The following is a 19,822-nucleotide window of genomic DNA, read 5'->3' on the forward strand; positions in this document are numbered from 1 at the left end:
GAAGAAATTGAATGTGGTTATGACGATCATTAATCATAAATGGTGTTTACAGATGTCATAGAAATTGCAGTAATTTCCAGTTTACTTTTAACTGTCGGAGGGCTCCTACAATCCTTTCTATCTAAAGGGCTGTTACTAAAATACTCCAAGTAATCCATGTGGTCCGAAGTGCAAAGCTATGAGAGGTTCATTAAAGCACTAACCATGGGAAAATCCTAAACATCTTCATCTGTTTTGGCAGTGAAACAATGTTCTTGTTTAGCTCAATGACAGCGCATTAAACACTTCCCTGGGTTACATTTATGGTGAACTGGTAATCCTCAAAAAATTTCGATGACTTGAAAAAACACTTGATGTAAATATTTCTCAAATACCGTAGAAATTATGCATGAAAGCATTAAGAAAAGGATCTTACAATTCGGCAAAAATTTTACCGAATACCGAATATTGTTGGACATAGAGGATAGAGGCAAAACTTTCCGACTTGTACAAAACTGAAATGATTGCCGTGCTTACCATCACAGAGGCTTGCGGTTTCGACGAGAACTAAAAATGGAAAAGGTCACGAAATAGTCTAGCAAAATGCCATTACCTTTATTTGTAAGTAATCAAACTCAGATGGTGTTCTTAGAAAGCAAACAAACCAATATAAATATATCTCTTCGATACATAATTAAGCATTCAATATTAATTATTATCACATTTATGAATAAATATGCGCATACATACCAACATAGAACTCATTTGGATTATTGCTTTTCTAAAAATACCTAAGCAGCTGCTTAATTAATATTGACTTATACGTATTTCGCATTAGATGCAGCTCAGTTTCACAGCCGCACACACACACACACATCTCCACATATCTATAAATACTGCAATAATTTCGCACGGCAAATCATCAATGAGTTTCGTACTGCCACAGCGATTGATTAAGTAATCAGCGGTGAAGTGCCGGCCGCGAGGGTTTCATGGAATCATTGTGCGACTTTAATTAAGCAAACTTCTTGATTTCCTTTCGGCCGACAGCGAACACGAGCATTAACCTCCACAAGGAGGAGCATGCGTAAATGACGCTTTGTTCACGCACTCTAATTTACTTAGTGTGTGTGGTGCGGCGCCTAAAAGTAGATAAGTGGTGTTAGAGTGCGTTTGAATGGGAAAATGCTTTGCAAAGCATTAATGACTCACGCTTTGGCCATTAAGGTGTTGTTAACATTATTACGAGCTTTTGTTTTCGATTTTCTCTTCTTTTTTTTTCGCTGCTGTCGTTACTTAAGCATGCTCGAGAAGGCAATCAATAAAATTAACGAAGTATTAAAGTGTAAAGGGGCTTAAAAAATTACAAAAAAAGTGGAAAAGAAAATGAAAAGCAAAAGTGAAGAGAAAAATTCAGAAATATGGATGTAAAAATATGTAATGAGGAACGCAAGCAAAAGCAGAAATGCGTCAGTAACTTTGCGCAAGGCAGCGGGGTATTTGCGCTCAATCAACAACAACAAAACTAAATTCAAGTTTACTTTTCTGACCAACTGTGGGCGCCCGCGGTTGGCAGCTGCGGTGACCGCCTGGGAATTCAACGGCGACGTCTAACATCGTTATTAATTAAGCAAATTGACCCAGTAAACATCAACAAAACTGCCACAGCAGTAACAACAAGAACAGCAAAAAAGCAATAACAAAAACAGCATAGAAGTAATCATCATAAATAACATTAAAATCGGCGACGTCATTATCAAGCAACGAGGACAATGTGGCTGGGTGTGCAGGCGTCTCTGCACGTACTATATGTGTRTGTATATCTGTGTATGGSCGTGTAGTGGGTGTTTGGGCGCAAATGAAAGCGAAAGCCAGTGACTTGACTGCCAAGTAAGTTAGAAACTAATYTCACGTTTTGTTGTTGCTCAGTTTGCTGCCTTTCCTAGCGRTGTTTAACATACAAATAATGCCGGTTATTGCTGTTGCACAATAGCCGCTATTTTATGCTCATGTAAACCAGCTCAGCCGGTGATTATTACTTTCCTTTTATCGGCTCGAGCTGGAGCTATTGGCGTGCTGCGCGCGGAAGTTGTGGCTGTGTTGCCGATTAGTAAGTTCATTTGTGCATTAGGGTGGTGAGTTTTGTGTTTCACGAATTCGTTTTGAATAATCTGCTTTCATCACTATAAAATTTTCAAATATAAATGTTTTAAAAAAGTTGTTTAAACTAGGACAAAAAATATCCCTAAAAAATAGTAAAAGGGGAAAATTACGAAACAAGCTGAATTTCGATTTTCTAAAAAGGTTTAGTTGAGTTTAGTTTAGAAAAGTGCTTGCATTTGAATGCAGTCCTTTTTAAGGTAGAAGGGTCGGAGAAAATTTATTATTATTTTAAAAAACTTCCATTTAATTTAATATTTTAATTATATAATAATTTTGAAAATAAACATGCATCAATAAGTTCACTCCAAAAAATTTAACTTTAAAATTCGAAAATAACTACAGTAATTATCCATAACAAATAAATTAACTAAATTGTAGTATACTCTTAGGAGTGCATGAATTATCTCGAATCTCAAGTTCACAATAAAATTTATATTTTAAAACATTTTCTATGCAAAACTACTTGTATTATTATGTGAAATCGGTTTTTGAGCAGACTGAATTGTAAAGCTTCAACTTGGGTAAGTGCCTGCAGGGAAGTTTGTGGTGTACAACTTTCATTCCAACTGGGTCAAAATAAAAACGATAGCAAAAGTAAACTTGCCAATTTCGCTGACTGAGGGCCGATTATGCCAAAGAGTGCGCTTTAATCTAGGATGCTCATTATTTATGCGCATTTAATATGCCGTACATATCGCAATGAAAGGAAATGCCACAGAATAGCAGGGGGAAAATCCCGTTTTATCGATGTGTGGAATGTATATACATAATATATGTGGGTTTATAAATGTTAACAAGCTCGCATATACATAAAGAGTTTTGAGAAATTTTCAGGCAGAGACAAAAGCTGCAACTTTAAGCGGCGCATATGCTATATGCGTATACATTAACTTACTTGCCTAGTTTATTTTGTTAATGAACTTGAAAAGCCGAATGAGGTCAGAGCAGCGAAATTGTTGCAGTTAAACCATAATTAGTATTTCCTGCGCAGACTGTTTTAAGTATGTGCGAAATTTTAATGTGGATTACTATGCTTTAGCACGTCATTGTCTAAGATCTTCAGCTGCTTAGCTGAAATTATTTTAATTTTTAATGCTCAATTCTGAAGCTTGCATTAGACATGCAAATACATACCTGCGTAGATATGCTGATGTTGTATGTGTAGTGTGTTATATTTGGCGAAATACAACAAAAGCGAATCAAGTAAAGTGGAAAGATAAGTTCGTTAAGTAGCTGAAGTTGCTTGAGCACACATGAGTTGATCGATATTAAACAAGTGGCAGCATTGTGCATGTGTTGATGGATGACTGATAAGTTGTTGCTGTGTTTTAATCGCTTCGTGGAACTTTACTTTAACTTATTTGCTGCAAGGCACTTGAAAATCTTCTAGGATTAGTGAAATTAAAGCGAGAAAGTATGGTAGATTCCTAGAAATGAGTATAAGAATAAGTATATATCCTTTCTAATGGAAGTACCTTTAAGGCCTGTGGGGGATATATTGAGGAAAAAATTGTAATTAATGAACAATTTAATAAGAAAGCCAAATATTCATGATATCAGATATTTGATAATCTCAAAATCTTTTACCAAACCAGTGATGCCAAAGACTGCAGTTCTTGAAGGCTTTTGTCTTCATCGCTGATTATATTGGCATAAGTATCGAGGATATCTCATATTCACATAATTTCCCCCCTGTGTACTAGCTATAGATTACAATGATGCGATTTATCGACGGTTCCGGTAAATGAGCAGATTTTAGGTGAGCTAATATATACCAGGCATTTATAGGGACCGATCAAAGTCACGAAATGGATCTGCATAAAAGAACTATTGGACTTGAAAGTTAAGCCAACTGAAGTCTTCAGATAGAACTTTTGAAGCAAAAGCTTGGCTTGATTATTGATTGATTAAGATTAGTATGCTATGTGTAAACGTGGTGAAGTGGGTACCAAAGACGGTGGACGCTCAAAAGTGGTTGTTACCGGTGACAATATCAAAAAACACAACAGAAATGTACTAGCTGATCGCAAAATGGGTACCATGCGAACACACTTTGTACACAAAACAGCGACGAGTTGATGATTCGAAACAGTGCTTGGAGTGTTCAAGCGCAATAACCTGGAATATTGGCATCAATATGTGACGATGCGTAAAACATGGATCCATCCTTTCACTCCGAAGTCCAAACGACCACAATTGAATAAAAAGGAAATGCTGCTTGCTTCACCCAGACAATGCACTCTGTCGCAAGTCAGTGAATACCATGACCACCGTGCTCTCCAGATCTGGCCAAAAATAGTATCSAAAAGTTGGAGGGTCGCTAATTCCCTTGCAAGGAACAATGTTGAACACAAAMACCTATTTTGCCGAAAAAAATTGTTTTATTATGGTAGGTCTGTAAAATATATTTTAAGAAATGTTACTGTGTATGGTTTATTACTATAATGCCGTTAAAGTTGTTTTTTGTTTGCAGTGTTTCTGCTCTATTTCACTTTAGTCAAGTATTCAAAAATTGAGTTACTAAGTTTTTAACACAATTCATTCAATGATATCAATTTAAACCATAAAATTCAATATGCCGTGAATAAAACAAGAAAAAACATACTTTGAGATTCAAATTTAAATTAAGAACTCAGTTAAAATCGTTCCACAAAGCGAAATCACATCAAAACCGACTTAAATTATAGTCACACCATAACTGTGCATAGCAACCGCAAGTTGTGATTTTTGGTGCTTATGTTGTTGTTGGTATTACAACGCGGCATGTTGATGGCCAATTTAAATTCCCTTTGAACTGCCCGTTATTTATTTGCAAATATTAGCTAAAGTTGGTGTGAGCCTTTGAAAATCAGAGTCGCCCACACACACACACACACAGTCCATGGATACACCAATCTCGAACGATCTAACCACCAACAAGCACACTCACACAATTATTTACCCGAACCGCTTGCGCGAGCGTAACTGGAACTTTGACATCATCACTTTGCGGTTGACTCGCTGCTGTTGACTTGACGTCGGAAAACTTTCGCTTTTCATTTGGCACACACCGACGCACACACACACATGCTGCTCACCTCACATTCACGCTGTGGCAACTAACAGCGCATTTATGTGGCGCATTTAACAGCAAGTGCCCACACTTTCTAGGTGCTTGGTACACACACGCACACAYATACCCACRGACGCACACATGCAAGCCAGTGTTTATGAAATCACCATCAAATCAATTCGCTGCTCAGTCTCCAGCTGATGAAGTGGTTGCCGTTGTTATTATTGTTGTTGGTTCTGCTTGTAATGCTAATGATGATGACGGGACAAAACTTCCAACTGCGACACTTGTAATATTTGTGTGAGTGTGTGTGTGCGTGCTAGAAGTTTTCAAGTAATTTTTGAACATTTCATGGCAGATTGCACGGCTACTAAAGTGGAATAAAAGGACAACTTGTACAACAACAACAAGACAGTYGCAATAAATAAAGTAGAGTCCAATATAAGAAAAATTGGGGGAAATTAGTTGCCAGTTTGCTTTTATTGYCACATTTTGTTTTCGTTGTTGTATCGCTTGCTTTGTAGTGCTAATGACAAGCCAAAGCCGCAAGACGTCGGATTGTGGATGGGAGTGAGGACATACTATTGACATACATATTGATTAACAAGCTTATAACTGTTCTTAGAAGTGTAAATATGTTTGCGGATAAGTAAAGCTCTCTGAAAAAGTGTGTGTGTTGCTGAAAGRACAACGGGACATAGAAGCTTGTACGCACTTGTTTGACAAATATTGATCACTTTGTCAACTCTGAAATTGCTGTATTGCATGTCATTGAAGCAATTTAAATACATATTACTCCGAGCCACAAGGTTGCCGGTTTTTGTGGGTTGATGGTTGTGTCATGTTCAAAATTACAAAGGTCGTTTATATGTAAAACAAACTTTGAGGACAATTACAAAGTGAAATTTCTTTCGTAAAAAGGCGACTTTCACTTTTCTTATTGCAAGGTTTTTTTCTGAAATATTGTGTTATCGAAAAAGTCTTTTCGTACTTTGTATTGATTCTACATTTCACTGTCAAAATCTGATAAGATTGAAGCAAGCAATCGAAAAAATAGCCAGAACTGATCAACACAAAGATCCTCGTCTTCCATTAGGACAACGCTAGACCACAGACATCATTGATGACTTGGCAAAAACTGGCAGGGCTTGACTGGGAAGTTTTGATGCATCCACCATCGGACTTCTATTTGTTTCGATCAATGCAGAACTCTCTTAATGGAGTAAAGCTGGCTTCAAGAGGAGCCTGTGGAAATTACTCGTCGCAGATTTTCGCCGAGAAACCAGAAAAGTTTTACACTGATGGAATAATGTCTCTAGCCGAAACATGGCAAAAAGTGGTCGACCAAAATGGTATATATTTCGTTCATTATAAATAAGAAAAAAATAAGTTGAAATTTGATTAGAAATATGAAAAGACCTTTTCAATATTATTATTAACATTATTTGKAATGTCATACTTCCCTGACGAGAGTATACCTATCATAGTGATATCAATTGTAGGTCATTCTAATTTTCAGTCGGCAAAAAAATATTCGCTCTCCAACAATTTAAGACTACGTTCATCACTTAGAAAGTTCAAGCATCAGGCCCAWCTTGAATTAGCGAAACAGTTCAACTCTCTGCGTAAACCTTTCTACTGCAAGTACCAAACATTTTGCCCAGTAAATAAAATTTTGAGAAACTTCCGARTAAAAAGAAGCTATTGCCTCAAATAACCATTAAAGTTGTATCCATTACCACTCACTGGTCATTATTTCTGCAATTGCAAACATTTTTCGCTTGCATTCAGCAACCGCAGCTAATCTGGAATGCCAAGCGAAAGCGTTGAACTAACAGACACCAAAGAAGCGCACGACATAACTAACAACGAGAGTTCTATCAGCTGCAACAACGAAATTGGCTACAACTTTGCTTCGCACCACGGCGCATACGCTGCCAGTGAGTGGAACAAATACCAACAAACACRCACATATACAGTATGATATAGATTTATACAGATGCGAGTTGTACTTTCGACATTGGTGCCAAAGTCAGCRCATATTTCCTGGTGGTGAATTGTTCCAAACTTCTGCGGTGAATCACAATGAAATGGGACTTTATGCGCAGTCACTTGTTGTTGCTATACTACAGCCAACACGCTGCTAGTATACTGGCTAAGCGGCCAACTTTATATTAATGCAGCAACAACAACTGCGAAAACTTTCAGACAATACTTTTAGTGAGTGGGTAACACGCATCTGCCTCACACACACACACAGCCGCACATGCTAGTATACAGACACACATAAAATTTTTTTGGTTTCTCTAGCTCCAAAAAATATATTTGTACAGCCATGTTTGTGYATGTGTGTGTGGCAAATAAAAAATGCTCCGAGACCAATTCGTCAGAAATGCGGTCTTCATCCAGCGGGGAATACACCCAGCCGGTAATTGAATTGTGAAATTATTTATACGCACATTTTCGACAATTTCCTATGGGAAGTCGTAAAAAAATCACATCGAAGTTATGCGCTAAGTTGCAAGTTATTTTTGCTAATTTCTCACATGCTCTTCTTCTTTTTATTGCATGCATTTTTCATGGGCGACTGAAGGCCAAGTGGCGTGGCTTTGACGGCGGTGCCAGCGGATTGTTTACAAGCTTGCAAAGTGATATTTCGATTTATGAAAMATTAATGCGAAAAAKAGCGGAAGATTGATAAGCGAGTTTTCCTTTTTTGTGGCAGAAGACCAGCTGAGAAGTGCTCCCCGTCAAAGTGAAGGGAGCAATTGACTGAAGTGGCGTCGGAAACACAGTTTGTAAAAAATACCGCTAAAAGGTTTTTCGTGGAAAACTTGAAAAAATGTTATTTYTTCATTTGACTTAAGAATTATTTTAGCTTCTTTTATGGAAACTAACATTGGCCCTCTGAATAGTTTGTTTTGTATATAAAGTATGTAATCTATGAAAACAGAAAAATTGGTGATGTTTTCATCAATTCAAAAATTATTTACGTCTTTCTAATATAACATGGTTTTAGAAATAAATTGATTTTATAATTTGAATTATCTCTTCATGATTAAAATTTAGACATYCGTRTTAGTCCAACAGTATAGTGCAGCAAGTSAAGCAGCCAATGCAACTCCCACTTTGTTTAGGTTTTGTAAGTTTTAGTGCATGAACCAAGTCAGTGGAACATGCAGATGAGTCAGTCATGTCATCTAATATGATCACMGTGTGTCGAGATTCTAGTCAAAAAATAAATGTAAAATATTTCAACTAAACTGTAGAAATTGGGTAGAAATTTTCCTAACTTTGTAGGTATGTTTAATATATCTTCGAACGTTGAAGATGCGAAATCTGTAGCTTCAATAAATTGTATATGTATTGTCTTCATTTGTAATGATAGTAATGATATTTTCTAAACATAGATGCGAGGATCTGAGCTTTCGTAATAAGATAATTAAAATTTAACTTTTTCGCCATAATCTGACAATAATTCATATTTGACTTTTTCGCATATTTTAAAACAAATTTGTATTATCGTCTTCAAAGTAGGCCTCTTTTCACCTCCAACTCCAACGAAAAAAGTATTCAAAAACGATTTATGTGCAAAAAAATGTCATTAGAGATGCTGGTGCTTTGAAAAATAACTCAGAAATGGAATTAATTACTTGAATACTAACTTGTATGAATAAATTAGTATASAGCATATTTTCAGTATGTCTGTATTTACCTATGAAAGTGTGCGAATAATGTCAGCTGCTGAGTTACAAAACGATTACATAAGAAGGCATTTGGCGTGTGTTTGTGTGAATTGCCGCATCAGCTGTCCTTTCTGGCCGCAAAAAATAAAATAAAAAAATGATAAATTAAACAAACTAAGCGTACTACAAGTCAAATAACTGTAAGCTCTCAAAAGCATGTCAAATATGCGGGACATAAAAATTATTTATGCGTGTGTGTACAAAAGGTTCCCATAAGGTATGCGGAAAATATTATTGTTTGTGAATCGTTGACCGTCCGCCCGGCAAGGTTACAAAACCTGCGAAGAAATGAAAATTTCATCATCTCAGCAACTAGTAGGGTGTTACATAAGCGAATGCTGCAGCTGCTTTTCTCCCGAAAGTCAACAAAAAACTGTCATTCGGCGCACACCTCTCCATGACTGGTGGAAGGTCACTTCGCTCTCTCACACATACACATACTCGTGATATACACGTAGATGGAAGCGCTATTGTTGCAGATAACTAACACTTAATTACCGACGCTGAACCCACCGCTTCACACACATACCTGTGCACATGCCACGAGTCCTTCTTCGTTGTTGGTGTTGTGCGCCGCCACTCATAAATAATATATAAATACAAACTAATTAAGTTGCTGCATGAGAGTACAAAGCGCTTGACACCGTGCTGCGGTTGCGAGCCATAAAATTGCTTACGAGTATGCACATATACACTCGCACGCGCACAAATACATCTGTGGTTAATGGCAGGCAACAACGCAGCAACCAGCCAACTGTAGCCGCTAAGCACCTCTAAGTACCGCTGCAAGTGTACCCATARCGTGCTGCTGTTATGTCCTATAAAAACAATGACWACAAYAACAACAACAACACCAAARCATTTTAACTATMTTTTCCATGTAGTCGGTGAATTTGTGGCTTTAGTGGCACTAGACGCTTAATTTCTCTTCCTTTCCGATTSGCCAGCGCGACTCCGAACGCTCTGTGGCGCGCTATAACGACCGCCATTTCCGTTAACAACACGCTCGTAAATATGTGCAGCAGCTCCGCTTTGGTCCTRAAATAAATGCTTAAGGTCTGCCCTTGTCTTTTGCCTCTTAACCAGCTGCTGTCCTGCGGTCTCTTCCTCGCCGTGCTTTATCTGGCTTTTAATGTAATTTTATTTTTCGTGCATACATGCACACATTGTTGTTGTATCCATGTACATGCTACGTGTTTATGTATTCATAAGTGTTTTTGTCCAGCGCCTTCTCTGCATTCCAAATTCGAGTGGCACTCGCCATTGTCGTCGCCACTTCATTTGCAAAATGTCCTTCCACTGTTTTAATAACGGTATCGCGACTTGAGTGCAGCAAAAGTGTGCTCACGAACGTGCTTGTATGTGTTAGGTGGTGTGTGTGTGTGCGTGTGAAACAAATGCGGTTAACTGTACACGGAAGTGCGCTAAGATTAAACGCAGTGGYTTCGCAAAACGGAATACAGGGACATTTTTCACCAAAAATTAATGCAAACACTTCGCACCTTGAATACTTAATTGATTCGCACGATACTCAGCTGCAAAGGCTCTTGCAGGTAAAATGCGATAAGGCGCAGAATAATGTGCTGCCTTTATATATTGCAAGTAAACGTCGCTCGAGAGCAAGCATACTAAGTAATTGCATAAGAATTAGCATAAATGCACAACTAAAACTTGTTAAATTAAAGTAATCATAAGAGATAGGAACTTTATTGCAGGAATTAGTTTATTCACGTTTCAAAATATTTGAACTTAATATTTGGCACCGAAAGTACTGGAATGGTTACTGGATTTTATCTATGAAAACGTTCGGTATTTATGGACCGAATTTTCCCMAAATTTCGTAGGAATAAAAGTTGTAATTCTGATTAAGCAAATTGGATCTTTGTTCCGATTTCTAGCCAATATTGTTGACTTTCACTGAAAGAGTTAAATGTACTAAATCCTCTCGAACAAAAAGAACTTATTTCGTTTTTAGGATTATCTGTTTTTAAGCAAGGCTCTCTGTTTACTAATTCCAACAATTTTAATTATTTTTTTGATATACAAGGTGTGTTTCAAAGTAAACGTGTGTATTACGAGTAGCGCCCCCTGGTGCCGCCACCTATACTAGTGCGTTAGAATCTGCTTTTTTTTCCAATTATTCCCGTCAAAACCAAACAGCTGCCCAACACATACTAATATATGGAGGTCAAACTTCATATGAATAGGGAAAACTATTATCATAGTACATATATTAATATTTTTACAACATTTTTGTTCCACAAACTCTAAATCAATAGATACTTTCATTCACAAACAAATTGCCAAATGTATCCAAAACATAACAAGCGAGTTTCTCTATCATATATGTTTGACTGAATAACATATAATAAAATTGAAATAAGAGGAAACAAGCTCAGTTGCTAAACCCCACGGGAAATATTTCAAAAAAGTGAAAAACAAATTTCTTGCTATTACAATAATAGGGTTTTGTTTTGTTGTTACGTGTATGAAGAAATTTCGAAATATTTTGCGGAATTTACGTTGAAATACTGAAAGTGTTATGCCAGTCAGAGTATGGCAGCCCCACTAAACATGATTCCATAATACACCACTCACACAAATAAAATTGCGCCTCAATATAGACCATTGTTTGCTTTTTCGCATGTCGATTACTTTATTCAGTGGTTTTCGTATACGAAGATAAAAATGTTAAGCAAAGCAGGTATTTACAATTGTCTTTATTGTATTATACATTTTACATACTTATGTATATCTGAGAAGTGTTAGACGGYATTTGAACGCCTCCATATATCATATAAGACACATAAATCGATTAAAAAAAAAATATCAGAGACTTGTAATATAAAATTCGAAACGTCAAGATGCCAATTTCAATTTAATTTTTATTTTATATTTCTTCGTTCTTAATATTTGGTTGAGCATTGCGCGTGGCAAGCATTTCTGATGACCTTTTGATACCCTACATTTGTCGCATATATAATGGTAATAAAATCAATATCACACACACACATGTATTCAGCTGAACTTGCGCACATGTAAAGATAATAAATGCCACTTTCTCGAAACATTTCGATTTGTCATCAAATCAAGTTATACTGTCTGTCATTCAAATAAAACTCAAATAAAACGAAGTAAAACAAAAATAAATGGAATAAGTAAAATGCACAGCGGGCTTAGCAACAASCGAAGACGATAAATAAATAAATAATACTCAGGTTCAAAAGTACAAGCATAGACGTTGGAGCAAATGTGTTGTCAGGTCTAAATGCGATTGAATTGTCAATGAAGCGTAAAAGAACAAACCGCAAAAATTTGTGCGAATTAAGTAGTGGAAACAAAATGYGAGGGGAAAGAAAGAAAGCCATGCCCACAAATAAAAGGAAATTTCATGTGAGTGTACATAATTTCTATGAGTATAGATCAATGGATATGCGTATCAGCRGTGGAGTGTGCGAGATTTAAAGTGAAAACGTAAAACGTTGCGTATACGTMATGGTGCCCTCCCATTCCACTACACCGTACAAATTAACCTAAAGTCAGCGACGGCGAATATTTGAATTCGTGCATCAGTGCGTCTGCAAACGTCTTGCTCAAAATAACACAATAAATAACAAAAACAAGAACAGACAACATCCCAAGCATGTGGCAAGGAACTGAATTAAACCAAAAGGCGATTGAAATATGTAAGTAGTATTCCACATCGTCCCAAAGCASGGCCACTAAATTCGTCGCAACAATAACAAGAGCCTGTAAGAAACATCACCGTTTTAATCGACACCACCGAGTGGTTGTTGCTTAAGGCTCGCAGAGCCCCGCAACTAAGTCACGCCAGCTTGTCAGCGCCACTGACGCATTTCACATATTTTCTTACATTTTATAGGCTCACAAAAATTAAATTAGCTTTCACACACAAACAAATACACCTTTTGTGCGTAAATATGTGTATACACCTAATTATTTTCAATCATATGCAGAGGTTGGCTTTTTATTGCCAGTAGCTCCGACACGTACGCACAATTTGAGAGGCGTTGATATGTGGCTCGTGGTTTTGATGGCTTATGCAGTCAAACAAATACTCATTTATRTGTAYGCAGATATATTAACATATGTGACGTTGCCGGCTTGCGGCTGTGTGCGTGATATGCGCGCGCTTTCGCTTGATTTGGACACCGCTGCACGTCATGTCTTTGTSAGGCTGTGATTTTTTCCTTAATTTCCTTTTTTGTTATTTCGTTTCTCATAGTAATTGAGTTACATGTGCGCTACGGATACTAATTTTGTCGCTTTTACGACTTTAAAATAATTATAAAACAGCTAAGTATCATTAATTATATACAAATGCTCGAGGATGACAGTAATTCGCTTCGCGTTTGCTACTAAATTACAGCTGTGCTTTGTATGGCGAAATAAAATAGCTAATTTTGGCAGAATTCCGCTTAATTGCACTTAAAAATACATGTGTGCTTCACGGAAATAAATGTCATGAATACAAATGGATTCTAAAATAGATCCTATTCTGTAAGCAAAAGAGAAGAATGGAAAAGTCATTAAAAAATGGAAAAATATATACATGACATCGTTCAATACATGGCAGATTGGTTCGAATAAACATCTCATGTTTTCAGAATATTTTTTGTCATATTACAAATACCTTGGCGAGCTTGATCGAGAAATAGATTGTTKAATTATTCGATACACACGATTAATCGATAAATTATTTTGAACTGAATTTTTATCGAAACTCCGTCAGAGTCTGTAATTGCCTCAAATGTAAACAAAATATGCTTAAAGTCAAAAGTTTTCTTTAATAAAATCGATTTATCCAACTTTGAGCTTTTGATAGTTTCAGAATCAATTTAAATAGTTGACAACACTCTTTTACATTAACATACACCTTTTTATGTCTTTCCAGTTAGACAGCTTGGCCCGTTTTGAATTGAAACACACTTTCCTGAATTTACATTTATAGGCTGCCAGAAAAACTCTTCCAAAATTGCTTTCAATTCTTGACTTTATTAAATATATATCCAGGTATAATGCGAACATATTTTTTTATATATTAAAGGCTTCGAAATTTATTTCCATGAAAAGCTTATGATATAAAATATAGCTATATCAAATTAGACCTCATCAMACCTACTTAAGCTTATACTCATTTYCTTCAAATAATTCTWTTTGATTAYCAAGAAATCCAAACCATTAACAYCACCAACACACSCGTACTCTTTCATTCAAAAAATTTCATAACTCATACGCCAAGGTGCTCCCGCTAACAAATTGTAGAGTATTTWTGTGGCAGGAAAAGCAAACACACAATTCTCTGCTATCTGGGCAACGTATTTATTTCATATGACAACCAGCCACTTGTACCGTTAAGCAGATAAAAAAGCTAAGCAACCAGTTGAATGCGTCCTACAATTGAAAATTGCCAATTCATCATGGTCGACCATAAATTGACATAAATAATAGATATGGCTGACARGGAAGACTCCAAACAACACAGCAAAACACCAACACAACAACAAGCGGCAATTTGCACACACATACAGTGAAAGCAACAAATTAAAAATTAGCCATTAAAGCGAAATACAAATACAACGGAGGACAGATACGGGCAGGCGAAAAGAAAAATACACCCGAAACGAACATAAAATTGATAAATGTTTCGATAAGAATTAATGCCAAATATCAAAGCGCTAGCGACAGAGTAGACAGAGCCAGCRKAGCCGACAAGCGACCAGTGGAGAGTGGCGTGRCGAGGTGAGCGGSAGTAAGCGGAAGCAACAAATCACCAGCACATTGGCTTGGGCCCTTTTCGCCTGGTAAGCCTTTAAACTGTTGTAAATATGCCAAAGTGAAAAGGAAGTGYAAGGAAAATCAAGATTTATGTGCGAAAGGCGGATTAAGCGACACATTTACACGAGCCGGAAAGACTTGCAAAGACACACACACATCCACACGACGCACGTACATGGCACAAAGCCGTATATGCCTGTGCGTATGTGTGGACGTATGTAGGTAGCAGCAAATGCGTTGACAGCAAAGCCTGCCGGAGAAGCTTTATGTAAAAGCCACTTTTATATTGGCAAATATTCCTGAACGACACATATGCCTTTGTAGGTGTGTGCTTGTATTTGTGGTTGAAGTTGTGGCACGCAATGGAATTCAGTGTAAGTGAGGCAAGAACTTCCGAGTCATTAACCCGTTAATGTGTAAACGAGTGCAAGTGGAGCGTTCGCATAGCCACAAAATAGCAGAAAAAGAATATTACACTTGTAGACGGCATGTGTGCCGCGAAGAAAAGTGTAAATTCTCAAAAAATAAACAAAACAGTAACACTGTGCGACAAATTAATGTTCCAGGAGGGCAAACATTTTTGAAATTTTTAATATAACATCTCAATTTTCGGAACTAGCGATCGGGTAAGGAAAACTTTTTTTTATTTAATGATGAAACTTTCCAAAAATTGTCAGGGAGTCATACTCAAAATATCCGAGGAAATTATTCAGATCACTATAGCATGTAGCTTTCATACAATCTGATTGATGAAAGTTTTTTAAAAAGCGTTTGTATTTGTGAAAAGAAAATTGGGGATGAAGTCATTTGAAGTTCACGCATGTGAGAAAAGTTATCTGGCGCATTTCATCCGTTTGAAGATGAACTAAAGTGAAAAGACAAATCATTCCTTCCCAAAGGTTGTGCACTGCGTTTGGAAACCGCCAAAGTTACAAGTATGTGGTACTTTTCTGAATTTTAACCCTATTTCCAAAGCTCTATGGAACACTTTGAAAGAATTTCGTTTTTTCATTGTTTTGTGATTTTTTCGCCATTTTAGGCAAACTGTTTCTTATACCACCTACGCCTGAAAATAGGGTAAAATGAGCGAGTAAACTATAAAAAGCAACAGTGTGTAAAAAATTTTATGGGTTCATCAAACTGTATCAGCCACGACGCAAGCAGCAGACGAAGGAAATGAGGATACATTTCCAAAATATTTATCTACATAGTATATATATACATGATCTTATGGTATGTTCATAGTTTGCAAATGGAAGGAGTAAATGGGCAACATATGCAAAATGATGCGGGCTTTGGTGTGATAAAGACCGAATAATATACTTGGATGCGAGAAAAGTAATTTGCAGACACACTTCTGCTYTRCACTCACACACCAACACACATGCAASTGTACTTCCGTATTTTTATGTTGAATCGAGAGCGTCCCGAATGTCCGAACTACTCCCTACTTATTTGGATGTGTGTGGGTGAGGGCGTACAGTTCATTGTATGACACATCCGGTTTGCGCTGTCGACATTGTTAGTTAGGCGCGTGGGTGCAATAAACAGGAAATAAATGCTATTTGAGGCATAAAACTTTATATGTGCCACATAGTATTCGTAATAGAAGCATAAAATATAGAGAACAGAGTCGAATCGGAAAGTCGAATTATTAAAGCGACACAAGCATTAGCCAGCATATACGCGGATCCACCGGAAATGAAGAAACTTGGAAGTACATTAATAGAAATGAAGTCTGTAAAGAGGAAAGTAAGTAAAACAAAGCTAAAGACGAATGTCAAAGTAAATTGGAAGTAAGTGAAAATGGTATTGGATTTTTTTTTATTACAATTACTTCAGTCTTTAAGTTACGTTAACGATTACGATATCATTCTATGATGGTTTAGTGGAAGAAATGTGACTTTAACTATGATTTTCAACTAGAGTCAAGAAAAGCTAAGATGCCATCTTAAGGCTAATGTTATATAGTACTTTTCTAATTAATAATAAATTATAAAAATATTCAAATGAAAGATATGAAGATTACGACATTTTACTATAAAAAGGGTTAAGTCGCGATAGTAACGTTCATGTAACGATACTCTGCTTGTTGCCTAATAAATCCCCACAGAAGCTATGCTCCACAACTTAGGTTGGGCTAGTTTAGATTAAACTATCATTTAAGCAAGTAGTTTTTGAACTTTTAACCCATTTGGTTGAAGCTGCATATTCAACTTTTCAAATTTATTTTTTATCTTTTTATTCAAACTCGTTCTTTTCCAAACTTCATTTCATCAAAGTTTWGAAAGTCCATCTTCAATATGAGAGATTAGATTGGGCCAAGTTAGGTTCTTTGGTTCATTCCTAAGTTGAGACAAACACTTGGAGTGACAAAACAAGTATTTTGTGGAACTTGAGAAATACTTTTCTTAAGCTGTATTTCAGGTACCGACAAAGCACCGTGAACACGCAGCCATAAATTTGCTTTAGCTACTCAGCTTCTTACTATTGATATTGTGAGGTTTAGGCATTTCAACATTGATCACCCGCCTGAAATAATTCTATTGAAGTGATGTATATTCGAGTACTGAAAACTGAAAACTCTTTAAGTGTGTGGTGTTCTTGTAAGTACAATAACTAAGTGCAGGGGTACTCACACCGTAGCTCACTAGATTCACTTCGCTCAATTTGGTTTCCARCACCATCACTTAAAGCAACCACAGACACATAAATAGTTCCAACAAGCAGATTGATTAGTACTGACATCGTGAGGGTACAAGGAAYTATCATGTTTTCTTGCTAGTTCAGTAGAAATATAGTTTTTCGATGAAATATTTGTGTCCATAACGAAAACTCATTTGTTGTAATTTATTTTGGTGCTTTTGCCTTCGGAGTTAAATTTTTTGGTCAAACATTGAGTGCTGGGGTTTTAACATATGTTGCCTTATGCTTGTGCTTTTGCATGTAATTTTTCTTCCTTTAACTTCGCTTTAACGATAAATGTAGTAGTTATGCATTTTGAGTACTAGGCATTTTATTTCATCTGCCCGTTATTTTGTAGTAGCAGATGTAAAAAAGAATCTTCTTAGAAAGTTTACCAAAGTTATTTATATATTTTTAAATTTGTCACAGTGTAATGATTTCAACAGTCGTAAGACCTAGCTCATTTAACTTTGGCGCTAAACTGCGCCATTTTGRTAGCCTATTCACAATAAAAAATCTGAAATTTTGGCTTTTTTTTATAGATTTTAAGTCAAAATAAGTTCTCTTCCGTAATGMTTTGAATTAAAAAAATGCAGTCTCTTTAGGGCAAAACAAGGTAAGTTGACAATAAACTYCCTGAAAGAGAATAAATTAAAAAGYCCAAAAATGTMGATTTTTAAATGTTTCACATAGATTTTGAAGTTATGTGCTGTTATTGCAAAAGTTTTTGAATTGCCTACAATTTTTCTATATAACATTTTTCTAAATATCTCGAACTGGAAATCGAGGTAAACCCTYTTAATCCCTTACAAATTTAACCACTTTCCACGCTTTCTTTTTCCCCACTTCAGTTCCCCGCTAAATTTTCTTTTATATTTCTTATTTTTTCTTTCATTTCCAATGGGGTTCTTTTTACTACGATTTTTTTTTTTTGTTTTGGCTTAGTGAGAATAAATTAACCGAAATTGTACTTATCTGAAGTTTGAGGTATTAGCTTTTAGAAATATAATAACGAAATATATCAAACCGCTTCATATTACAAGAAAAGCATAAAAATCGCACTTGTCTTCTAACTGAACACACACGTCTTTAAAAGCTCCGTCTAAGTTAGTTACGAGTATGAAACACCATTTTACTAAATAAACATTCATAATTTGTAATAATGTTTGGCGTCATAACTTTGTACTCTGCGAGAGCAAATATTAAATGCTTCCCTGCCCGGGACTGGCATACAAAGTAGACAAACTGTTGTGTGTTATTGATAATAGCTACATTTTCATGGACTTAAATGCAAATGTGTATTATTGCAAAAGACAAATAAACTCACACAAAGTGGGCGAACACAGCCGAATTTCTTCGCTACAAAGTTAATGTTATTTCTKTGGTTTGGCAACAAATATCCTACGTGTCTGCTTCGGACAGACACAAAAAGCCGTCACGCCCTCKCTGCAGATGCCACACATGTGACTGTGTGTGCTCTGGGTACGTGTGTATGTGTATTTGTGTACCGCTCATTGTTTTTATTTGCTACACGCAACGGCTGCGGCTAACAACTACATAAACACTGGCACCCAGAAACACGCACACATACAAGAGTGGCACGACCGCGTGCGTATAATGTCATGTATTTGGGTTTGTAAACAACTACAAAGGCTGGCGGGGTAGTWTGGAGCAATTGCCTCATAAATTTGCATATGAGTACACAATCCACACAGGCGCACTCGCATGTATACAAATGTTGAAGAAGCTCAAGCTCACAGCTGTAGGCTCAAATAGCCGCATCTGCATGTAAATAGGCAATCGCATGTTTGCATGTGTGTTGCTGTGTGCGTGTATGTGCTTGACGGTGTTTGCGTAATGCGGTAATGTTGTCGACATCGACATTATCCTTAAATRGTAAACATGCCAACACGACTGATTCTTGTCTGCCAGTCAACACCGACAGTACGCGGCAGTTGGCGCTTGGTACCGCTGCTGCCTTGCGGTTATTTATGCTAGTGTTTATGTTTGTGTATCTGTTTTATACATAGATTTAATATGCGAACATACATGCGGTTCAAATGTAATCGATATCAAAAGTATCGATAGACAATCTGCTAATTCCAACTTGAAAAAATTAAATTTATATACTCGTATTACTCAARGCTAGCGGGAGTAAAACTTAAAATTTTCAGTTATTGCAAGAAAATATTATTATTGAGTTATTGAGGTCTTACCTCGTTTTATCCTTCGTCAGTGAGGAGCTTAAAATAAAAAGAAATATAGATATTTAATTAGTTTGTAAAAATAGTTGAAAACCTAGAAAGTATAAGTATAAGTATAAGTATAAGTATAAGTATAAGTATAAGTATAAGTATAAGTATAAGTATAAGTATAAGTATAAGTATAAGTATAAGTA

General features: G+C 36.4%; 1 long non-coding RNA gene across 2 annotated transcripts in view; it reads right to left on the reverse strand.

Annotated features, from left to right (window-relative positions):
• Positions 1–19,822, reverse strand: part of LOC108969607 — a 67,548-nt gene that overhangs the window by 14,388 nt on the left and 33,338 nt on the right. For both annotated transcript variants that reach the window (XR_001993413.1, XR_001993412.1), the window contains exon 3: positions 19,641–19,667. This is a non-coding gene — a long non-coding RNA (uncharacterized LOC108969607). The remainder of the gene's footprint in view (positions 1–19,640; positions 19,668–19,822) is intronic.

Source organism: Bactrocera latifrons, unplaced genomic scaffold (assembly GCF_001853355.1).
Source record: "Bactrocera latifrons isolate USDA-ARS-PBARC rearing strain unplaced genomic scaffold, ASM185335v1 scaffold_26, whole genome shotgun sequence".
Lineage (NCBI taxonomy): Eukaryota > Metazoa > Arthropoda > Insecta > Diptera > Tephritidae > Bactrocera > Bactrocera latifrons.